This window comes from Macaca thibetana, chromosome 18 (assembly GCF_024542745.1).
Source record: "Macaca thibetana thibetana isolate TM-01 chromosome 18, ASM2454274v1, whole genome shotgun sequence".
NCBI lineage: Eukaryota > Metazoa > Chordata > Mammalia > Primates > Cercopithecidae > Macaca > Macaca thibetana.
Genome location: NC_065595.1, coordinates 38,165,644 through 38,191,292, shown reverse-complemented (window position 1 = coordinate 38,191,292; position 25,649 = coordinate 38,165,644). Strand labels below are relative to the sequence as shown.

Below are 25,649 nucleotides of genomic sequence, written 5' to 3'. Positions count from 1 at the left end.
AAACGCCATTTTCCTGGAAAAGAAGAGAAAGCAGTGTGTAATACCTGATTTTCTCTTATTTTCTAATTATTATGTTTCCTAGTCCCAACATGTCTAACTTCTAAGTTTAACTCTAAACATCTAAGTTCTCGGGGCATCATGTTTCTTTTGGTATTCATTTATTTACTAGGTGAATAAATAGTTTGCTCTAAGATTACATTAAAACTTCATCTTCCATCTGATAGAATTAAGAAAACTCGAAGAAAGAGCATAATTATTGATTATTTTGACTAAAACATGAAATATATTTCAAATATGGATTATTACAATTATTTTCCATGGATGTTTAGCATTATTATCTCATGTAAGTCTTGTGATCATCTTCTGGGGATAATATAAAGAATATGACATTATCTTAATTTTCATAAATGAGAAAATGGATTTCTAAGATTTCACATGACTTGGTAAAGGTCATATGTCTCAGCATTAGACCGATATTGGAAACCAGACTTTCTAACACCCAGCTCAATATTCTTTCACTGTACCAAACACTTCTCCTCATGACAGTAACTTCTGTTTGATTATGTACTTAATCAGAAGCTGTGACAGAGAAACTGGGCTGAGAAAGAGTCTTGGGAGGGTGAGACATGGGACAGCATTGTGGAGGAGAACGGAAGAGAGGATTGTCTCATTTAACTTTAGGTCTGTACAGAGATAGTGGCAAGATAGAAGAGAAGTACCTGGTTTATACGAGAGACTCCACATCATTATGAAACTGCAGATTCTATTAGTCCAGAAAATTTATTTCAAGGTTGGAGGTAAGCACCATAGACAGCTCAAAACAAGCAAAGGACTGAAGCAAAGGGAACCCATGATACAGATCAACGAATCTGACAGTGGGAAAAATAGTAACCAGGACAAATAAAATTATATAGTACTATGGAAGGATTGGATCTTTCTGCTTTTTGGTCTTAGGTAAATTGCCTATTCAAACAAATTTCCGTGTGTGTGTGTGTGTGTGTGTGTGTATAATTTATTTTCTTCTTTTGCATAATCTGCATCAATGAAGGGCTTCCAATATGTTCAGTGCAATATGATCAGTTCCATGAATGATATCCTTGCATGCCGCATTCTCAGATTCTTCTCATTCTAGGGCTCTGTGTCAGAAACTGTTGTGTGGAACAAGACCCACTAACTTGGGACTTAACAAGTGTTTACTTGACTTTGCATTGGCTTCATATAGGCTAGCATCTTGTAGATTAACAATTTACTCCAAGAACAATGACATGTCACAGCACTGCTTAAGATGCAAGTAACATTTTCCTTCACTTGGAGGGCCCATTTAACAAGATGGTCTAAGGATATGGTTTGAGTGTATGCTATCTCATGAGCTATCACTGTAGGTTTATGTTACTAATTTTATTAAATATACAATAATTAATGTTTCCAAAAGGTATTAGTCTCTCTTTTAAAGTAACAATCATGGGAAGTTGTAAGCAAGTTTAAATAATATACTCATTTTGGGAACTCTTTTGGAATAATTTTAAAAATGTACCAGAGTGCTTTTATTGGAACTTGAACCCTAAGTGCCCACCTAATGCCTGTTGGTTAATATAACTTATATCATAGGACCATAATAAGGAGGACAATAGATAAAGTTCTTCCAAAAACTCCAGTGATTCTACTAAACCCTGTTCACTTCCTTTGTTGCAAGTCAGAGAACACAGTTTCTGGTCTAAACTATTTCATTAATTGTGTAGTTTGAGACAAGAGTTTTAACCACTCAATATCTTTATCTAAAAATTGGATTACATGATCTCTTAGTTTCCTGCCAGCTCCATCAGTCTGTGTTTCTGTGGTCCACTTGATGTCAAAGTCAGTATTCAAAGTCAGGTTCACTTTGGGAAAGTGTGATCTATTTTTTTAAAGATTGTCTAGGTTCACAAGTTTAATGGAACCCTGCCTGTGCCTTGGAAATACTGTCTATGATGGTTAAGCCATTTTATAATATGCAGGTTTAAAGTGATCTAATAACTTCTCACAATATAAAAGAACTTAAAAATATTTTTTTAAAATTTTGAACATAAGGAAATTTACCAACTTTAATTCCACTGGGTAGAATTAAATCTGCAAATAAGTGGCTAATTGTGTGTACTTATTGTCAATTGGGACTTCAGTAAAGAGCACTGCCAAGCTGTATGCTTTGGATAAGACAAGCAGTGTGGAAAGAAGGAGCAGGGGAGCAGAAAAAAAATAAATAAGAATAATGGAATGATTGACGAGTTTTGAATATCCAGGAGAATTATTCAAATAAATAGCACTGACACATTTTTAAACAATCATAGATAGATTCAAGTAAACATGAACAGAAAAATAAAGAGAAAGGAGAAAACTCATCCTGTGACAGTCTGTACATTTTTTTAACCTAAAACATCATTGGGAATAAACACAAAAATGGAATATAACTTAAATATTAACAGGTCATCGTACCTAATGAGAATAAAAAACAACAAGCTCAGTTAACCCACTCCCTACCCTCCATTCTATGAGATGCCTCATGTCTTTTCTAAGACTTTGGGAACATTTCAAGGTCTTGTAATTTCCAAAAATTCCAGGGTTTTGCAATTTCCTAAGAATCTCTGGCCTGGTGTCTCCCCTCCAGCCAAGCTTGAACAGCGTTATAATGCCCATCTCTTGGTGTATCTCCTTCTTAGGCTTTGTGCTCATGCTCAACGTCGAGCTCAATCTCCTGATGTGGCTATCCATTAAAGCCATTCCATGAAATGTCTACATATACAAAATATTGGCCGGGCGCGGTGGCTCAAGCCTGTAATCCCGGCACTTTGGGAGGCCGAGACGGGCGGATCACGAGGTCAGGAGATCGAGACCATCCTGGCTAACACGGTGAAACCCCGTCTCTACTAAAAAAAATACAAAAAACTAGCCGGGCGAGGTGGCGGGCACCTATAGTCCCAGCTACTCGGGAGGCTGAGGCAGGAGAATGGCGTAAACCCAGGAGGCGGAGCTTGCAGTGAGCTGAGATCCGGCCACTGCACTCCAGCCTGGGCGACAGAGCGAGACTCCGTCTCAAAAAAAAAACAAAAAACAAAAAACAATATATTTTGGGAAATATAGTGTTCATGGCAGCAACAACAAAAATTTAAATCTTTCACATAGCTATTGTGGTGTTTTGGAGCTGTGCCACCATTTTGGAGCTCTTTCTGTGGTTCTTGGGCATACATTAAGCCCTCTCACTTTCAGGAAAGATCTCCCCCTGCTCAATTCCCCTTCCTCTAACTAGCTACTCTGAGGGTGTATGTCCTCCCTTTAACAAGAATGCAGATTTTAACTTCATGTGGTTGATGGTCAGGTTTTCCAATATCAAATAAAACCTTGCACTGAGTTTAGAGAAGTTGATCAATAACAGCATTAGCTAAGTAAACAAAATAATATCTCAGACTGTTGAGTTTGGGAAATGATTCTCGAGTTTGCCTCCTGCAATCTTAACAACTGCACATGGCTATCAGACCATGAAACTACTAGAATGCTTATTGTTTAAACATTTCCCCTCCAACTGCACACACATTTTATCTAGAAATGAATTTAAGCACGGAAACTTTAGTACCGAAATGAAACACTAAACACAAAGTGCAAAGAAGGCAAACACTACTCATCTGAGGAGAACATGGCAGTGATTTAAAATCACATGTTTTTGTCAAATAAATCTTTAGGCCAAAGTGGTGAAGTACTCTCGCATTCTTTGATCCTTTGCAAGAAGACTATAAATGTCAGGAATGCCAATGACAACAGAAAAAAATCTACATTATTATGCCTAAATTATCATTTGATTCTTTTAAAGTGGTCTTGCCATGTTATATTATTTCTTAACACACCAAGATACATGCTACATTGGATTATAAATTACTTTGAATCTCAGAATCCAAATTTGCAAACTGCTGTGAGTTGTCAGACTGCTATACTGATTAAATGAGCAATCTAAACATTTGCATGAAGAAGAATTCCTAGGGCAATACTCAACTAGAAAACAAGTTAGAAAGAGAATAACATGACTAAGAGCTGTAGGTGGGAATCACCACCAAGAAAGTGGCAATGCTGTGTCACAAATTTGGGGCTGTGGCTATGTATGAAAACCAGCAGGCAGGTATTAGAGAGAGTGAATGGTGAAAGAAAGGAGGGAGGGAGAGAGTGAGACTTAGAGGGTAGAAGGAGAAGACTGGAGGATGAACGTGGTTCTGAGTGAGAACATAATTACCATGTAAGTGGTCACAGCCTCCCTTCCTCAGAAAGAATTTTGAGTGTCAGTATAGATTCCCTTTCTTCTCATATCATTTCCCAACAATGTTGCCAGTATCTTCCTTGCTCCACTCATTTTCTATCCAAATAGTATGTCAAGTTAGAGTGTCAACTTTTGATACATGGCCCCTAGTGGAGTTAGTTCAGTTGGCAAGACTAAGAAAGAGTTGAACAGCCTGTAATCCCAGCACTTTGGGAGGCTGAAGCAGGGAGATCATGAGGTCAAGAGATCAAGACCATCCTGGTCAACATGGTAAAACCCCATCTCTACTAAAAATACAAAAATTAGCGGAGTAAGGTGGTGCACACCTGTAGTCCCAGCTACTCAGGAGGCTGAGGCAGGAGAATGGCTTGAACCTGGGAAGCAGAGGTTGCAGTGAGCCGAGATCGTGCACTTCAGCCTGGTGACAGAGTGAGACTCCATCTCAAAAAAAAAATGAGTTGAATAATTCTGAAAAATTCTTTAATTGGACTATGAAGTGAGTAAAAAAAATACAACAGCCTCAGGCCACCGTAATTTTACCTGTGAAAGCCACCAGCCTTAAATAAAAACAGGACTTAGAATAGAACATCTGGTCTGTTTGCATCTTTTGACACACCTGGAGTAGCTAATATCCTTTACCCACGATGTTGATGCCTGCAATCTTAATTGCAGGAGTTAATGTTTCAAGGAAGAGTTAGAGTAAGAAATGTGAGTGGCAACAAATCTGTGCTGTTTTTCATGGAGCTGCAATCAGGCATTCTTTTGCCAAAGGAAGAACAGAGTTAAGTTAATTAAAATGGCTAATATTGACTAGAGATAAGATTTTGTATTCCAGCAGGTGCTCTTTAAATTTGCCTACTTATACGTTATGATTAATCATTCTTCTCTAAAGAATCTATGTATTTCAAAATTGCAATTACCTTTATATATTTGACTAATTTTATACAATATCAAATTATGGATTTTGTACACATTGTTCTCCAAAATTGCTAGACAGATGTGACAAAGTCAAAATTATTAAACTTAATCTATCTTAAATGGTCAAAAATGATTATGTTGTAGGTTTAATTGGAATTAGAGAAAGGGAATTTCATAAGTACACTATTGTCTTAGTTTGGGCTGTCATAATACAAAACCTTAGACTGGATAATTAAGAAATAACAGACATTTATTTCTTACAGTTCTGAACACTGGGAAGTCCAAGAGCAAGCGCCAACAGATTCAATGTCTGGTGAGAACTACTCTGCTTCCAAGATGGCACTTTCTTACTGCATTCTCACACAGAAGAAGAGACAAGTACTGTGTCCTACCACGGTGGAAAGGCAAAGAGGAGCCAAACAGGCTCCCTCGAGGCCTTTCTTTTTTTTTTTTTTTTTTTTGACAGAGTCTTGCTCTGTCTCCGGGCTGGAGTGCAGTGGCGTGATCTCGGCTCACTGCAACCTCCACATCCCAGGTTCAAGCAATTCTCCTGCCTCAGCCTCCTGAGTAGCTGGGACGACAGACATGTGCCACTACACCCGGATAATTTTTTGTATTTTAGTAGAGACGGGATTTCAGCATGTTGACCAGGATGGTCTCGATCTCTTGACCTCATTATCCTCCCACCTCGGCTTCCCAAAGTGCTGGGATTACAGGTAAGAGCTACCGCGTCTGGCCCTCAAGACCTTTTATGAAAGTACTAATCCCATTCCTGAAGGCAGAGACCTCATGACCTGATAACCTCCTAAAGGCCTCCTCACCTCTTAATACCTTCACACTGAGGATTAAGTTTCAGCATGAATTTTGGAGGGAAACAAACATTCAGACTATAGCAGTTACCAATCTTTACGGGGCTACTGCCCTCAAAGTGCACTCAATTTACATCATATCAATTGCTATACTAATTGACATTGTTTTCATCATGTAATGTTTTTTCCACTTTTGCTCTGCTTTTTTCCTGCCATTATTTTTTAGCATTGCTATTGAATATATGCATTAAAACATCATTATCATGTTACATTTCTTTTAACAAATATTTAATGAATTTCTCCCCTTCATTGCCTGCAGGATAAAGATCCATTACTTGGCTTTTAAAACTCTACAGGACATAGTCCTATGTGAAACACCATCTTTTTATGGGTTATAGTAACAAAATTGGTGCAAGCCTTGTAAGAATGCTGACCTGAGAACCTAGTCAAGGTAACTTAATTTTTTTTATCCCATGGATAAAATATAATCCTATATCTCAGTTTTTAAGTTTCCACATGATTGCCTCCTGCCTAATCCTTTATCAGCTGTGACCCAACTTCCCATACTTTATCCAGTACACTTATGTGTAGCATTAATGACATTTTGGTCAATTACGGCCCACGTATACAAAGATGGTCCCATAATGTTATAATGGAGTTGACAAATTCCTATTGTCTAATGACATCATCATTGTCATGTCATCGTACAAGACATCATTAACATGTTTGTGGTGATGCTGGTGTGAATAAACCTACTGTGATGCCAGTTGCATAAAAGTCTAACATATACAATTAGGTACAGCACCTAATAATTGATAACATACGTAAACAACTATGTTACTGGCTTATACTTTTTATTGTAATTTTAAAGTGTACTTCTTCTACTTATAAAAAAAAAAAGTGTTAAATGTAAAGCTGCCTCCAGCAATTCCTTCAGGAGGTATTCCAGAAAAAGGCATTATTATAGGACATGAAATCTCCATGCATGTTACTACCTCTGAAAATCTTTCAGTGGGACAAGATGTGGAGGTAGAAGATAGTGATATTAATGATCTTGACCTTATATAGGCCTGGGCTATGGTGTGTGTTTTTGCCTTAGTTTTTAATAAAAATGTTTAAAAAGTAAAAATATGTTTTATAAATAGGAAAAACCTTATAGAATAAGAATATAAAGGAAGAAAGTATTTTTGGACAGCTGTGCCATATGTTTGTGTTTTAAGCCAAGTATTGTAACAAAAGAGTCAGAGTTAAAAAATTAAAATGTTTACAAAGTGAAAAAGTTACAGTAAGCTGAGGTTAATTTAGTACTGAAGAAAGAAATTTAAAAAATAAATTTGGCTTAAGTGTACAGTGTTTATAAAGTATACAGTGTGTCCGGTAATGTTCTAGGCCTTCACATTCACTCACCACTCACACACTGACTCACAAAAAGCAACTTCCAATCCTGCCATTTCCATTTATAGTAAGTGCCCTATACAGGTGCATCTTTTTTAAAAATTGTCTTCTATAGTGTATTTTTACTGTACTTTTTCTGTGTTTAGGTATGTTTAGATATACAAATACTTACCATTGTATTACAGTTGCCTGTACTATTCAGTACAGTAACATATTGTACAGGTCAGTAGCCTAGGAGCAGTAGGCTGTACCATATAGCCTAGGTATGTAACAGGCTATACCATCCAGGTTTGTGTAAGTACACACTATGATGTTAGCACAATGATGAAATAATCTAGTGACTTATTTTTTGGGGGGAAGTAATCCCTGCTGTTAAACAAAGCATGACTATAGTTAAAACTTCTGTTGTTCCCTCTTTGCTCTGGGGCCTTACACCTGCTGACCCCTCTGCCTGAAAGTTTTTGCCCCAAGCCTCCTTGTTAGCTCTCTTATTTTAGCCTCCCTCCTACCCCTATTTTATGTATCAAACAACTTCCCCTTTCTCTGAGAACTTCTTATGGATAGCTCAGCTTGGACTAGGTGCCCATACCATGTGTTTCCATGCCATTCTGTGCTGCCTTTATTATATAAAGATATTGTCACACTTCATTGTAATTGGTTCCATGCCTTCCCATAGACTGTAAAAAGTTTGGATCACCTTCATTTTATTCATCATTTTATTCCAGTATCTCTCCACATCCCATCATTTCTGGCTTATAGCATATGAATAAATGCAATTTCCAAGTTAAGGCTATGAAAAAATATTTTTGAGAGCAGAAAGAAGTAGCAAAGTCAAAGTGATAAATGCAAATTATAACATCAAAAAGCAATTTTTCAAACATTGTTTTTGAGTGGAAAGAGTGGCAATGAACAAAGTTCTAAAACCAAGAAGACTTAGCCAAGAATTCTACACTCCATCCCAAAGCAAAGTGGATCTGTATTTCCTCCAGGTTGTTTGAATCCCTCTTATACTATGACTGTAGTTTCTAGTTTATTTCTTTGCTGATTTTGTTTTTCCAGTTTTTAGTATTTCGTTTCCTCCATTTACCTGAGTTCTAGATGGCAAAACCACAGCAATTTTCGTTCTTGCCAAATATCTCCTCTGACACAGCTATCTTCCCCCAACCTTAAGTTACTTTCCAAGTATTGATTTTATTGTTGATATTCTTATTATCTCCAGTTTGGTTCTAAGCTCTACCAAGGAAGGAAGAGTGCCTTGTGCATTTTGGGGTTCTCGCTTAAATTACCTTGGGTACTGTCCAGCACATGGTTAATAATCAATAAACAAACAGCCCACTGGACTTGCCAGTTTTCCTGGGAGAAGGCGTCTTTTATGTCAGGAACAAAATATATTTTACAAGCAAAGAATGCATAGATAAACTTATTTTAAAAGTTCTATATTTTTATATTACTTATTTGATTTGTTAGTGTTATTCTCTGCTTTATTCCAACAGAATGTGATGTGGGTGAGAAAGGATGATAAAGTCAAAGCTACCTTGGACACTAATCAAAAATTTAGGTTAAACTGTATAAGTTGTCTGAGCATCAGTGAGTTATGCAAGCACTCTGGGCTTCAGTTCTCTCACTTGCAAAATAAGAGGCTTGGGTCAGAGAATTTTAATGTCTCCACTAGCTACAACAATTCTATGATTACTTTCATATTATGCAAACAGAGATCTTTACACCTGCCGAGAATCTCAGTGTTTATCCATGATAGTTAAATAATAATCCATTGATAGTCAAATGCTCTTGTTAAAAGATTTCAATATGTTTAATGAGTATGTTTTTTACCAATTGGAAAACACTGAGTGATATAAAAAGAATTCTATCACTTACCATAGAACTTCCCTTCAGCACACAAAATCAACCACCAAAACTCTAGTATTATCATGTATCTACAACTCGAATTCAATTTTACTCTGCTGCTGCAAAGAGTTCTACAAAAACACACTGTGCTTGGCTAACCTCTGGACACATAGTCACACCTATTTAATGTGGAGGAGTTTGCAAGTGCCACTTTCCAAAGTACATTGTGGGAAAAGCTTTCAGCAAGATAAGTCACAGCTAAATGCATTCTTGAAGATTAATTATCACTTGGGTCTTTTCAGCTTTCAAATATACAATTGCATTAAGCATAAATTAACTACCTTGGAGCTGCATAATGGACACTGGGTAGAGGACTTTCACCTTTATGTCTTTGGTTGGAATCTATCCCCAGCTTAAGATTGACTGAAAGTCATTATCCTTTGTCAACTGTTCGGTGACTTATGAAATGAGTTATTGGTCTTAGTTAAGATCCTAGCGTAGCCAAAAAGACCTTCACAATTGATGATCATCAGGAACTGCTGGGACTTGAGAAAGAGGGTCAGAGATTGAATTGGTCATGGAAATTGAATTAGCGTTGCCCGGTCCACCTTCCAAATACTCATTGAGGCTGAGTTTTGCCCTTCTCCGGAAAAGAACGATTTCAGTCTTTAGGGTTGCTGACTGGACGTCTTTCATTAGCATAACATGATGGAGACAATTTATGGCTTTTTCTTCTAGTTAGGGCAGCATAATTCTCCCCAATTCTTTTCTTCACATAAAGAGATATCTGAAGGCTTAGTCAACTGTGGAAAAGATTTTATTTTGTTTGTTTTAAGTATCACAGAGTACAGAAAAGCTACTGAGATTCCATAATATATCTCATCATTATTGTGTCTACGGAGGCAAGAACATGTTGGCATCAGATTATTATTTTTATCTGTCTAGAAATAACATGGTTCAGGAAAAGGCGTCCTTGTTATGTGAAGGCTTTTGTTGTCTGAGTTTTTTGTACCTGCCCTGCATCTGTCAGTGAATGGAGTTTGAAGCTTTGCTTTCCCCACATCTGAAGTAAAGGATATGAGACTGGAGTTTTCAAAGTCTCTTCTGACTTTATTGGGTTCTAGGATTGACATATTTTCCTTTTCCTGAAGGGCCTTCAGTAGTCCTGGGACTATATGGAAACCTGGGGCTTTTCTCTTAGGAAGACACTATTATTTTAATAGTTGAACATTAGATAGGATGTAGCTTCATTTGGAAGTCATTAGCTGAGGAACATAAAAAAAATTTATATTAAATGAAGAGTGGGAATTATTAACAGTGACGATAGAGAACAGATAAATGAAAACTAGAGTTAGAGTGTAAATGGGTAAACAATGCTTTCTATCATATCCCAGGAGGGTGAGAATGTAATTCAGAAGGATTGCAAGAATCATTTCAAGTGTAAAGATGACAATCAGAGGCCCAGCGTAGAGACAGCAGCTGAATCTGTGATGGTCAGAGGCCAAAAATTGGTGCCTGGGAGTTCAGAGTTCTTTCTCTTCTTCTTCCTTCCCTCCCCTCCCCTCCTGTACCTTCCCTTCTCCTCCTCTCCTCATTGTAAAATACATATTTAAAAACCAGAGATTGGCCAGGCGTGGTGGTTCAAGCCTGTAATCCCAGCACCTTGGGAGGCTGAGGCGGGCAAGTCACCTGAGATCAGGAGTACGGGAGCAGTGTCGCCAACATGGCAAACCCCCGTCTCTATTAAAAATCCAAAAATTAGCTGGGTGTGGTGGCATGTGCCTATAGTCCAAGCTACTCAGGAAGCTGAGGCAGGAGAATGGCTTGAACCCTGGAGGCGGAGGTTGCAGTGAGCCAAGATCGCTCACTGCACTCCAACCTGGGTGACAGAGTGAGACTCTATCTCAAAACAAAATAAATAAATAAATAAAATAAAATACAAAACCCCTGAGATTTATACTTGATTCTTGAATTTTTCTTCACTCTGCTCATATAGATTCTACTATTAAGTTCAGTTGATTTAATTGAATTTTCCTATTACTCTTCATCTCCGCTGTCACCATTTTAGTCTAGACACCTGCCATCTCTTATCCAATTTACAGGGATAAATTTCTTTCTCTTTGATTCCAGTTAGCCCACTTTCCCATCTTGAATCTTTTCTCCACATAGTTGTATAAATCATCTTTTAAAAAACATATGTTAGAAAACAACTTATGTTCTTAAAACCTTTCATAGTTTCACATTTTCACGAAATCCAAATTATTTACCATGACTTAAGTATTCTGCCTTGAACTTTTACATATCTCCAATATTGCTTTATGTCACTGAGGTCGACAGAATAATGTCCCCCACTTCCCCACCAAATGTAGACATTCTAATTCCTCAAACCTGTAAATATATTACCTTACCTGGCAAAGAGAACTTTGCAGAGGTGAGTTAAGAATGTTGAGATAAGATTAGCTTGAATTATGTGTGTGGGCTGAATGAAATCACAGGGTTCCTCAGAAGAAGGAGGCGGGAAGGTCAGAGTCAGGGAAGGAGAGGTGATGACAGAAGCAGAGGTTGGAATGATGCGATTGCCAGAAAGGGGGACCATAAGCAAAAACAGGCTGCCTCTAGAGGCCAGAAAAGGCAGGGACATGGATTCCTTGGCAACCTTGATTTTAGCCTAGGGAGACTCATTTCAAACATCTGACCTCCAGAACTGTAACTTGTGTTGTTTTAGGCAACTAAGTTTGTGGTATTATGTGACAGAAGCAATAGAGAGCTAATAAAATCACTCTTTTCATTCACAAGCAATGCCCTACCTATGTGTCTTTTCTCGGTTCTTGGAATAAAACATGGTTTGCAATGCCACGGGGTCTTTGTACCGACTATTAGCCTGGACTTGTGTAATTCTATCCATAATTATGGGCTAATTTCACTTACTCCTTTTGTTATCATCAGTTTAAATGACATCTCCTTGGATAGATCTTCCCCAACCTCTTCTTTTATTTTCTTTCAGCTCCTTCTTTTCGTTTTTGTTTTAATAGGATGCCTTTGTCCTGACAGTTGTTTTGTTTATTGTATACTACTTGGGGCTTTTTGGTCCATTTTATGGGTTTTTCCCTCTTTTCTTGGTCTACTGCTTTCTGTAGAACTAAGTTCCATGACAGAAGAAACTGTACCCATCATGGTTAGCCTCGTATCTTTAGAACGGTGTCTGGCACATAGTAAATACCAAATGAATATTTAAAGTCTTCTTGGCAGACAAAGTGAATGATTTAGGGGGAAGCAGCATATTAGGAAGAGACTCTACTCTAAGAAAGGAAAGCTACTAAATGCTAGCCAAGGATCCCCAACCATTGCTAGATTTTAGGCTTGATTTTGTGCCACAGTGGAGATCAGGCCCTAAGGACAACAGGACAAATGCTAAAGGGGAGTTGTCAGAGAAGAAGCCCAATCCAGGAAACTAAGCAAATCTAAATGGGACTGGTCTGCAAAGGTGCTGTATGGGGCTTAAATTTCAGACAGGTGTTTGTGCCTGAATGTTAGATCCTTGGTCAGGTGAGGCTCAGAGGCCACACAGGAACTCAGCAAATGGAGCAAGTTGTAACTCCTAGGATAAGGGAAAAAAAGATGAACCTAAGTGGAAAAGAGGGCAGAGACCACTACTCTCTTGTCCAACTTGGAATCCTGAAAATTTGATTTAATGCCAGGCACTTAAGAAATCCCTAATAAAAATAGGACAAATACGAGTGAGGGATGAATGAATGATGAATCTATGTATATAAAAGTAATTACCATAATACTTGACGTATTAGACATTCCCGCTCTCTTTCTCTTTTATAAGTTGTAGCAAATGATGGAGCTGGTGCTGCCTTCTATCTTGTCAGGGACGGCTGTGGAATTGGGGATGGGCTTTTGAAACGCCAGCAGGTCCCATGGTGGAAAAACTGGAAAGACAAAGACAGAAACAAGGCAGGGTCAGCAGCAGCAACTGATTGCTTCAGGGAAGAGGCTGCTTAGAGGAGATACTAATACTGTCGCTGTTTGAGTGACGTTTCTTCAAGATTTTCCTCAGTCAAGTGAGTTAGATTAAGCTTAGTATAATTAACCCAAAGAAATTAGCTTTAATCAAGTATTCAATTCTGTAATTTTCTTGTCTGCTTGATCTCTCTATTCCTTCCTAATCCTTTTGGCATTCAATCCTATTTTATTCTAGATTGATATCTGTTGAATCAATTTCCCTGGCTATCTAAATGACATTTGCTCCAAAGAGAAATAGCAGGCCTTAATTCCCCTAGTGTGTTAATTTCCTTGGGCTGTCATAACAGAACACCACAAACTGAGTAGCTTAAAACGACAGAAAATTATGTATTCTTTAAGGTTATAGAGTCTAGAAACCAAGACGTCAGCAAAGCCACGATCCCTCTGAAGGGTCTAGGAAAGAACAATTTTCTCTTCCTAGCTTCCAGTGGTTGCCAGCAATCATTGGCATGCTTGTTCTCATGGCTGCATAATTCCAGTCTCAGCTTCTTTCTTCATATGGCTTTTTCTCCTTGGTTGCTCTGCTTCCAAACTGCCCTCTTCTTACAAGGCCATCCATTATATTTGTTTTAGGGCTCACCCTAGTCCAGTATGACCACATCTTAACTTGATGACATTTGCAAGGACCCTATTTCCAAATAAGGTCATATTCACAAGTTCTGCATAGGCACGAATTTTTTGGGGAAAACTATTTAAACCACTACACACAGAAAGAAAGAAAAGTACTATTGTGGGATATGCCTAGGTTGAAGACTTTGTTGAGGAAAGCCTGGGGAATTTTTCACAGAGAGTTTTGTTTCCTGTATACTTTCTCATAAGGGACTGTCCCTTAATCATCTTTATATTCTCTGTTTGTTTTTTTTGAAACTTGTTCTATACACAGAGGTATTTATTGAATAATACAAAAGCAGTCTTGAATAAATGGACATTAATAATGATCCTCTTGGCTTATGACCCCAGCAGTCCTCCAGTACTAATGAACTAGCTTTGTATTGACTCAGGATCTAGGCTGGGGAATGCCTGATTCACATGTCTTGGCCTCCTGGGATCACCAAACTTTGCTCCTGACATGGCTGTCACCTGGGTGATATGTTCATGACTCCTTTTGACACCTGAATTTTGAGCAGTGCTTTGAGAAATGAAACCTACAGGATGAGGAATTTTTTTGTTCAACAATGTTAGTAATAGACTGGTGCTTAAATGAACTATTTTAAAGATAATATTTATACAGACAATCTACTTAAAATAAGAGGTTGATACAAAAGAGTTGTTCTTCAATTTATAACAAGCTGTCTGGCTAAATTCAACTATGTTGTTTCTAAAAAAAGCCTAAGAAGTATAAATCTAAACTTTAAAACAAATGAGCTGGTAGAAACAAACAATGCTAAATAATATGTTACATTTTCTAATTGTTTCATTTGATCAGTACCCAGTAAATAAGACATGAAATATTTTCTTCTCTTACCAAACAGGAAACTGAAGCTCAGAGAGGGTAAGTGGTAATGTTAAAGATAACAAGGGAACAATGAGTGGCAGGGTTTTATGTCTCCATATTCTGGTCCCCTTCCATTTCCAGTACATCACTGCTTCCCATTACCTGCGGTTACAAGGTTCTTTTCACAATGTCTACTCAGCCTGTAGCTATATGTTACAGCCCACTTCTCCATTTAACTTGGTCATAATATGGATTTTGTTCAGAGACTACTAGATTTTTCATGTTCAATTAGTTTTAACATTATTTTCTTTGTTTACAGTCTTTTAAAAAATTACATCTCAAATATAAACATAAAATTAGAGAACAGAGAAGTCCTGTGTACTTGGCCCTAAAGTATCCAATTCATAGTCTGACAGGCTGGGTTTAAGTCCTGTGTGATGTAGGGTGAGCTGCTGCACTCAGAGAGAGAGAGCAGTCATGCTGAGCCAGTGTGGGCTCCTGAATTTGCCAACCCTGTGACATGCCCACATCTGGATATGAATGAGGAGAAGAGCTCCAGCAGGAAGTATTTGTAAGTAAATTGGTCATTCTGGTTGCATTGCCAATTAGACTTTGCTCGGCACGTGAATGACTTTGGGCCTATTGATATTTGCTGTGACACTTAAATGTTCAGCACATTATTGATTCTGAATGTCAAGCCCTCTGCTTAGATGCTGTTTCTATGTGATGAGCAGATTACCACAGAATACTAATTGAACCAATTAAACACACACGCACACACACACACTTTTTTTGTGTGCACAGTGCTGACAAACAGCAATTTTAGTGCACATTTTATCAGAGCCTCTTCTCAACTTTAACAGAAGCAAACAAAAAGCAGTCTTTTAAGTGTTGCTGAATGGTTTGTGGTTATTTCATCAAGAATGAAATATATTTAAAAGATAAATTGCTTCCTACCAGCATATATATTTCTATTGTTTCCTACTACAAAATAATTGATGAGAATATTTCATAAATATAATTTCAAAGAGTTAAAAGACTGTTTTTGGTAAGTATCTAGCAAAGACATTTCAGTTGATAAGTGTTAGTCTACAGTGTTGTAAGAATAATTCTTAATATTTTGCAATTGATGATTTGGCATCTTGGAAATCATAGGCCAAATTAACAGCTAAAGTAGTTTACATTCCTACCATCTTGTGTTTGCACAGGTGCAGAAAAATCATATTAAAAATCTTCCAGCCACAAACCCCAACACCTATATTTTGCTTCCTGCCCAATAGGAGGTATTTCCACCTAACAATGTCCTGCCACTATAGAATTAAGGGCTCTCATTCACGCCTTCCCCTAACTCTTTTCTCCTGATAACCCTGGTGCTTGCCCACGTGGTCCCACAGGATGGTATGCCTTCTCTTTTTGGGTACTAGAAGTAATAAACTATTCTTTCAATGACATTGGCTTCTCTATGTCATCACTCAGTCACCTTCAAAGTAAATTGCAGGTACATTTAAAAGAGCTATTTAAAAAGTACAATTTTAAATGATTCAGTTGTAAGCTATTTCTCCCTTTTGACATACCTACATATATAGATACATACACATACACATATCTAAAATCATTTTAAGTACATACTTCTAGAAGCTTAGTTTAAAAATAGCAAGAAAGTCTTTAACACACATTTACTTGAAATAATGCAAGCTCTTTACCTCAAAGAATCAGAAATCTTTTGATTAAAATTAGACTGACTTGTTTTATGATTTAAGGAATTAACAGTGAAGTTCTACCAGGTCTATAAATCATATGAGAAGTCATCTTTAGCCTCAGTCTCTTCTGATTCTGACATAATAATCAGGACCAGAAGGACCTACCAATAAAAAATGAGTTCATTTTTGTCTCTCAGGCAAAATTGCCCCATGTTTTTCCTAAACATGGATTCACTAAAATATCCTCAGGCTTTTGGGAAGGGAAACATTATGGCTTACTATACGACGACAAAGATAGCCACCAGGAAACACACCTGACAACCAAAAAGCACACCAGCAAAATTATTATCTCTGTTTGTTTAAGATCTATTGTCATAAACCATGGTTTCAAGTTCCTAGTTTCTGAAAGCTGAAACAACATTGAAATCTTCAGTGGATTTGTTATAAAAAAGACCAATTCAATGCAGACATTTTATGGAAAAATAAATGCCTTGTTGTTATGGCTAGTGGAGCATCATCTACAATAGTGACATGATGGGTTTCACCACTGTAGCATCAAATTCAACCCTCACATTAATAACACAAAACCACGAGCTGATATTGAGTGTTAAGGGTGTCCTTTCATGTTCCCTCATGAAGATGAGGATTAACTGTGGCTTGCCAAGCATTTACAGGATAATCTTGTCTTTAACTTCAAAAGGGATGCTAAATGTGATAAAGCCAGATAGCATAGCACTCTTATTTGCAATGTTATATCTACTTTGGTGCATACACACAGCTGATGCACTTACGCCGTCAGGAGACTTTAATAGGTCACACTCTCAGAAAAAAAGATGGAGTTTCAAAGGCTGTACTGGGACCTGCTAAGTGTAATCCAATACAGTAGGTCTGATCTTGTCAAGTATATAAGACACTCCCGAAGTTGTCAGGCAGTCTGACAACTTCAGGAGCTCAGGAAGAGCCCCCTGAGCTTCCTTGCTTCTGGTGCTGTGTGATTGTAAGGCCAACAAGACAATGGCATCCGATCAAGTATCACCAACAAGGCACCAACAATACTGTCAACAAAATAAGGCATTTCTTTCAGCTCCAAAGACTGTGCAAGTCAGTGCAGTGGCCCTCGCCTATGATCCCAGCACTTTGGGAGGCTGAGGAAGGAAGAGTCCTTGAGGCCAGCCAAAACAAAACAATTAGACCCCGTCTCCACAAAAATAAAAAATAAATAGCCAGGCATGGTGGCACACACCTGTAGTTCCAGCTACTGCAGAGGCTGAGGCAGGAAGATCATTTGAGCCTAGGAGTTCAAGACTGCAATGAGCTATGATCAGGTCACTGCACTCCAACCTGGGTGACAGAGTGAAACCCTGTCTCTAGAAAAACAACAAAAACTGAGAGGTGCTATTAAATGAAACTCCCAATTAGCTATTTGAAAAACAACTGCTTATTTGAGTTAATTAATTTTGTTTCTTTGTTTTAAATAAATTTGTAAGTAAATCTAGCTATCAGGAAAAAAAGTCCTTTTGGATGTCATTAATAGTTGAGTCATTAATACCTGACTTAGAGAAAATGAAACACTTTTCTCTCAGTTTCTTCAATGTGGTGGGTACAATTCTAAGTTCATAAATACAGTTTGCAAGACATATGACTTTTATTTTCTTAAATCGTGTAATTACCAAACCTGAGAGTTTGCCTTGCGGAGGTTGATGGGAAAATTCGCTTCAGGTCATTTGAGGTTCAGGCCCCACAGCCTTGTCAAAGGTTATGCCAAGGTTCCATGTTTGTTCCAGAGAGACCCCTCCGGTCATGGGTCTTTATGTCCATGCTTGGAATCATGGAGATGGCTGTTGTCTTAGCTCCCATGGATCCTTAAATCGTGGATTACCACTCTTTTGGTGTCTTGAAATAGATGTGGGCATTTTTTGTGGTGTGGGGTCTGAGATGTGCACATCAGAGACTTCAAAGTCCTCCCCTCTTCCCCAGGACACCTCCACAGAATAGGGAAAAGGCACCTGTTTCACCAAGAACCCAGGCTCCTTTATCTTCAATTCTGCTCAGAAGTTAGCCTTTCCTCCTCAGGTCCAATTTTATTAATCATCAAGTCAAATTGTACTCAAGGCCAAAGAAGTAAATTGCTGAGTGAAGTGAGTAGGCAGAGACCATCCATGATTCTTATGAAACGAACATTGTCTTAGCCAGTGTGGGGTGAGCCAATCCCCTTATGACAGGGATATGGGCCCAGTGTGGCCCAAGTGCTGATGTCTGTAAGAGATTTCAGAAGCAGATTGTTGTGTGAAATTTACCAATTCTTAGTGCTGACAAGTCTCATTTTAAAATAAATTAATTGATTGGCCTTTAAGACTATCTGCAAACTGTCCAGGTCTAAAATGACCTCTGCCCAGGATGCTTAGGTTTATCTTTTCAATTAAGTGGAATTTTTTATTGTTTGTTTGTTTTGGAAATGAAAGAGAGAGGAAAGTATCTTCCCAACAGATTCTGCCTTCTACTCAATGACAAATCCCCTCCACTACAAATTCATTCCTGTCCCTCAGGACAACATGCCAGGGCCTGAAACTGTTGTGTAGAGGAATAGATAAGAGGGAATATGAGAAAAACAACTCTGAAAGCAGAAATGTATCTGCCACACTCTCCATGATAGAGCACCACCCCTCTCTGATTCAGAAATGCAACTTTGGAGTAACATTTTATTTCTTTATTTTTATCTGGAGTTGTATTTTACTTCCCAACTGAGCTTCTGCTGGGTCTCTCTTAGGTCTCCGTCTTCTTACTTTTTGCCATTCTTCCCTGCCTTATACCCCCAATGGCCTCATACTGCACCGATTCCTTACTGAATTGAAGTCTTGGAATTGAAACTGCTCAGAAAGAGAGGTTTGGGTCTACAATCCAAGTGTGAGTTCGTGATGGTTGCCTTGAGGGCTTGGACGTTTTCTATTTTTCCTCATGGCAGTCTCAGTGCAGGTCCTTTTTGTTGAATGAATAGATTTTGCCACTGTTCAGGGCAACATGATTGGAGTGTCAGGATGAGCCCACAGAGGTTCATGATTTCGTGCAGCCCTTCAGACACATCTTTACAAAGTTCAACTCCTTCAGTTCGTATAAATCCAATACCATTTTAGGTGCTTTACATGTACTTTTCCTAAAATGCAGCTGGGGTTATGACCGCCTCCCTATAGCAGCTGGACTCTAATTGCTGCACGTAAACAAACATCATCTGGAACAGGGCCACCTTATAACACTGGATGCTATTCATTTTCAAGACTACCAAGGTCATTTATCACTAATGGCAGGAGTCTGTAGCTGGCTGGAGTTGGCAGAGTCCTGTTTCTATGCAAGCTGCATTTCAAACTGGCTGCAAGCATCTGGGAAAATGAACAGTCTAAACTTATGGCTCTCAAACCTCTATCCAATTTCCATGACCTTGTCTTTACATGATGTCTTCGTATGTCACAATATCATCCATTTGTTGTCTACATAACCAATTAACATGCAGTTGTGTATGAGTGTCATATGCTGCTATTTACATTCTTATATGTCTATATCATATATCTTTAGGATATAAGTGGGATCCCTTTGGGAAGCTTAAAGTATTAAAAGCTATAAGCACAGAAATTTGACATTGTTGAATGTGTAGAAATTAATAATCACTGAAGCATAGGAAGGGTCATCTCATTCTAACCCTTGAGTTGACAGTGAAGGAAGGGCAGAGTGTCAGTGGAGCCCAAAGAGGAAAATGATCCATTTGTTGGGCCCCTGAATGTCTTCCTTTGCAGAAGTCAGGGATAACAAATTCACACACTCAGCCCTACGTACACATACTCAGTAATATGATTTGTTTTTCAAATTAGAATACATTTAAGGAAAATTATGGCACAGAATTCAGTATTCTGGTGGCTCAGTCTTAACCTGGACCCACTCTAATCTCATATCTAAATTTTTATGATTTACAGTTTTATTTTCTATGGTTCTTAGACCAAAACCTCTTAGTGTGTATGCTATGGCTCATAACAAGTTACTGATTGATTTCCCTTTGTAGCTCTAGATGATATTTTCTGGGGATCTGTACCATGTACCAGATAGCATTTTAAGTACTTTACACATACTTCCTTCCTTGAGCCTCCAAAAACCCTGTGAGTTATGTAAGATGGCTTTACTTTATATTTGAAAATCTTGAGGCAGAAATAGGTTGTGTTTTTTCCAAGGTCTCACAGCCAGTGAGACCCAAGATTCAAAGCCAGCAGCCTAACTTCAGACCCCATTCTTATAAACACCCAATTTATATCTCTGACTTGATTTATGGAAATATTACTAGTTGTTGCATCAACAAACAAAATTGGACACTGTCTAGTTCCCATTGCTGGAGTCAGGGTACAGATGGCTAGGAGGTCAGTCATTGAGGGCTTGGCCGAGGGAGGTTCCAAGGCTGGTCCTCAGTTAAAGGGAATTTTTTTTAGTGAAATGAAAGAAAAGTAAGATCTGACTGTTGATATGGATCATATTCCAAGACAGAGGATAGCAGTTGGTGTTAGAGGAAATGCTCCTTCTATTAGATCTGATGAGTTAGTGCAATCAATAAGCACAAGTTTAGAAAAGGGATTTGATCCAGCACTTTGGGAGACCAAGACAAGAGGATCGCTCGAGGCCGTGAATTTAAGACTAGCCTAGGCAACATAGCAAGACCCTGTCTCTATTAAAAAGCAAAGCAAAGCAAAGCAAAACATAGCAAAGCAAGGAAGGAAGGAGGGAGGGAGGGAAGGGAGGGAGGGAAGGGAGGGAGAGAGGAAGGAAGGAAGGAAGGAAGGGAGGGAGGGAGGGATTTGAATTAATAACAAAGAGAAGTAATGAAAACAGCATTAAGAAGGTGGCTGGAATGTGACTTACAAGGGTGAGGTAGACTGACCGCAGGAAAACACAGCAGGTAAGTAGACAGACATAGCATGATTAGCAAATAATTTTGCCGGTAAGAAGCAAGGCCTTTACAAACTGCTGGTTTCCAGAGCTAACTCCAAGCCTTTTTGTCTGTGAGGAGAGGAGCAGAAACAAAGTAGGCAGGGCTAAGAGACCATAAAAAGATTTGGTCAGACAAAAGCCAGACTTAGAATCTTCATGCATCTGCTTTTTCTCTAGGGTACATTTATCCTGGCTCTTTCCCATCCTCTAGAGAAGCTTCGTCTAATGCCCAATCTATGGTAGTTATCTCTATTTCTCTTTTTCATGGCAACACTGCTTATTTTTCCTTGTATAAGGTTACACAAAATGTGTACTGTATACTCATTTATACTCATTTATTTGTTTATTGGTTATCTCCCTGTCTCAAATACAAACTGTATGAAGTTAGCAATCATTTGTTTTTTTCAAATTGTGCGCTCAAGGACTGTTCATAAGTAAGCACTGAATAAATGAATGAATGAACAGGGCTCAGGCACAGGGATAAAAGAGATGAGCCATGTAATGTACCAAGCCTAGAGCTAGGGAGGAGACTTTGGAGGGAAAAAATGATCACTTATGTTGAATGACCACCTGACTATTATTTAGCATTGATGAACTATCTAAGATCCCTAGTACTAAATGTTATAAGCATGTAATGAAGACAGAAGACAGACACGTCTGCAATGGCCCTTTCACAATGTCATCACTGGGAGGAGCTTCATCCTCGATATAAATTTTTGGAAGTTCTGCTTACTAGTGTGCTAATATAGAATATTCACCAGAATGGATGTGTATTGAACTAGTATTTTCAGTAAACCACCCCTGAAAGTACAGAATAAAAAGTTTAATGGGGTAACTTATTCCACTTAAGTGTATCTGACATGAAGTGTAAGAGTATTACATTCTTTCTATCTGTTCCTCCAACCTAGCATACACACTAAAGCTTCTCCTCCTCCTCTCCTCTCTTCCCCAGAGGCTCTGATCTTTTCATTACAGAAAAATCACTCTCACAGGGTTCTGCTGAGGGTGTGTGATTACAGATGATGCCAAGGAGCACTCCGGGAACCTCTAATGGGGAGGACACAAGACAAAGCAAATGGACAGTCATTTTTCCAAGAGATGGGCCCCCTGCCATGAGGAAGCTCTTCAGGCTGCGTCTCCTTTTTGTGTTTTTATTTGATCTTTAATAAAGAATATTAAGACTGAGCTGACTGCCTGCTACAACCCTCTAAACACAGACTTACATTTGAGAGGCTGAAGGGAGGAAATGACAGCCCCGTGGTAAGCAGGGAGCTAAGAAAACAATATGCAATGAACTTCTCACCTCTGCTCCCTGTCTTGAGGCACAGTGAAAACAGGATGCCTCCTATTAAAAGGTTGTCTGCTATATGGGGTCTTGTTAGAGGTCTGGGACTACAATTGGCAGGCCTGTGCAGATCTTATTTATCTATTATTGATGCTTGCTTTCACCTTCTTCCTTCTCAGAAAGTTTCTGCTTTTGCCAATCCTAAATCTCAACCTCTTTTTATTAAACAAGGGCCAGAGTTAAAAACAAAGGTTATGTCAACAGAAATAAGCAGCATAAGGCTTTATAGTTATTCTGCCACTTCTTAACCTCGCATTTGCAAGGATTGCTTATCTACTTTCAGATTCGAATGAGACAATCGTGCGATAACTTCTGAACTTTATTATTTGTACTTCAGTTCTTGTTTGTAGAACTACATCTAAGAGGTAGGAAGGATGGTGATCAAAGTGTTTAATAGTCGTGGAGATACAGTCATGTCACCTGACCTTAATTCTAGCTCCATTCCCCTTAAAAAGAACTGTCGGTTTCAAGAATTAGTGGCCAAACTTTGGAAGACATTTTCCCGGGGAAGGGGCTTGCCTCTTAAGCCCTTGCCCAGACTTCCCCAAGTCTCTTCTAGTATGCATGTCATTTGATAACTTATACTTGCAATTTCATTAGTGAAAACGTCCTTACATTGTTCTGGTGGACAGTTTATCCACCAAAAGCTGCCCTTAGATATCCAAAGCTTAGTGCAAATGAATTCCAATGCTTTGCTAAAAGCAGATCTTAGAGAGAACAGAAAGGAGAGGGTCTCTGGACACTGACCACCATAGAAAGTTAAAGAGGACAACAGCCCATGGAAAAAACCAAAAAGATACGAGAGGGCTACAGACCTGAGAGGCTGTCACTGCCAATTAGGATGTTGGCTTAATTGACACTTTACCAAAGATCCTCTCCTCCTTTATTCTAAAATTCAAATTGGGCAATAAGCCCCCAGAACCCTCTGTTTGGTGCTGCTGGTCGAAAAATATATACAGATATTATCTCGTGGCTGATGCAGCCTAGCCTGGAGCCAGAGCAAGAAGGAGACAGTGAAGGGCACAGCAGGAGCTCCATTATAGGATGATATATAGTATGACATTTAGATTTTGTTTTTAAATAGATTTACAATGCTCCCTGTAGTTTTTTTTTTTTTTTCTTCTCACTTGCACTTTTTCTTTCTTTTTTTCCAAATATGCTTACACATTCTCCTCCAGACTGGGTCTTTCTAATGTTAAGGTGAGTGCACAAATACTAGATTTTTTTTTTTTTTTTTTTTTTCAGTTCATGATGAATGGAGTTCAGGATCAGATGCCAGAGAAAAAAATGACCAGATAATCAGGTTTTGAATTGGTGCAGTCTCCCTGCGACACTGCTCAGCCTGTCTCCCGTTTCACATTTCAGTGTCTGTAACAGCTCCCACCTGTTTCCCAGTGCCAGGCCTGCCTTCTCAAGACAGCTGAGCCTGGAAGATGGTACCCACTAGAAGGATAAGGAAGTTCATTCCTCAGCCAAGTGTTGGTGCAAACTCCTGCTATAAAATAACACTGGGAAAATGACTGTCAAGTCATGGATCAGTTTTGTAAAAAAAATGATTTAATAGGTGAAGAAAAAAATGCAATTTTCTGATGGAAATGTTTGGGAAAGAACAGTAGATACAGAGCCACTTTCTTAGGTTGGCTACTAATTAGAGACCTCGTCCTGGGGTAGTTGCTTATTGTGGGAGATGATTAGGCTTATGTGCTCTCATGAAGGAGTATATTAAGACAAATATGCTCTAATGTCTCCTCCTCTTTTGTGTATGTGGTTTTGTGAGCTTTCATGGCAGAATAGTATTCATTTCTGTTGGTTCTACCAACATCCCAGAACTTGACACCCATTCTCCCTCCTCTTCCTACATGTCTGTGGTGGGATAAATTCTCTGCAACCCACTAGCTCGTGCAGTTAGAAGTCACTACCCATAATGAAATACTATGAAAAGAAAAGCTATTAACAACTTAAAGAACTACTTCTCATTAAGATATTTGGACAGTATTATGATTCTTAAGAATGGTTCTGAGGAACGACTTTTGAGACAGTGATAAATGGTGGAGTAGTTATTTCTGATTGGTTACCATTTCATATTAAATCACAAATGCTCTACTTCCTGCAAAAGTCAGTCTTACATAAGTGACTCAACTACATTTAGCCCATGTCTCCATTTAGACTAGTCTTCATTTCTTTATTTGTTCTTTTGAATACTTTTATTGATTATGGAGGCCCGGTGTTCCTGTCCATGTGCTTGGTACCTGGTAGGGAAGATACAATCCCTGTCCTTAAGCAAACTGCAGGTTTTCAACAACAGCCTCCTCTGAAATTGAAGGAGAGACGCATTGTTTTCCTGTTTGGCCCAGATACTTTTCTGAATTATCAGGAAAAAAAATGATGGAGGATGGGGACAATATTTTTCTGAAGGAAAAGAAAACAGAAAGAGGATCTAAATCAATAAAACGTTTTTAATCAAAGGAGGAGATTTACTGGTGGCTTACCCTGTCTCTTAACTTGTGAATTAACAAGGGTGGCATTGATCAAAGGTCTAACTGGGACATTGTCTTTGGCTCTTTGCCAAACAGCCTGATCAAGTACTGCTTTGTGTGGTGTTATCTGAGTTCACAGAAAAGAGAAATCCGAATTAGCTTTGGTTGCCTTGGGAAGTTTCTTGGTGAAGTGGGACTTGAAGTGGTCGGACCAACACTAGGCAAAAAGGAAGTCATTCCAAGAGGACTAGTGGCATTAGTGAATGCAGGATTAAATGTTGCACATAGATGAGATGAATAGTATGGCTAATGCTCTTTGTGTCTTAGGAGCAGAAAACTCAAACCTCTGCCGAAATTAGGAATGTCATATAAATGATTTAAGAGCAGAGGGTGAGAAATAGAGGCTGATTTAGTATTCGCAGAATTTGGGTCCAGCATAGAGAGAGAGTTCTATTGGT

General features: G+C 38.6%; 1 protein-coding gene and 1 long non-coding RNA gene across 6 annotated transcripts in view; both read left to right on the top strand.

Annotated features, from left to right (window-relative positions):
- The window catches only part of PIK3C3 (phosphatidylinositol 3-kinase catalytic subunit type 3), a 578,331-nt gene extending 572,729 nt beyond the window's left edge, over window positions 1–5,602 (top strand). Inside the window, exon 33 of one of the 2 annotated variants that reach the window (XR_007721190.1) lies at window positions 5,458–5,602. The gene's annotated coding sequence lies outside the window, so the exon portion shown is untranslated. The remainder of the gene's footprint in view (window positions 1–5,457) is intronic. The other variant, XR_007721193.1, reaches the window with a different exon arrangement.
- A 40-nt stretch (window positions 5,603–5,642) lies between these two features.
- Window positions 5,643–25,649, top strand: part of LOC126941250 (uncharacterized) — a 268,663-nt gene continuing 248,656 nt past the window's right edge. For all 4 annotated transcript variants that reach the window (XR_007721200.1, XR_007721198.1, XR_007721199.1 and 1 more), the window contains exons 1-2: window positions 5,643–5,910; window positions 6,323–6,454. This is a non-coding gene — a long non-coding RNA (uncharacterized LOC126941250). The remainder of the gene's footprint in view (window positions 5,911–6,322; window positions 6,455–25,649) is intronic.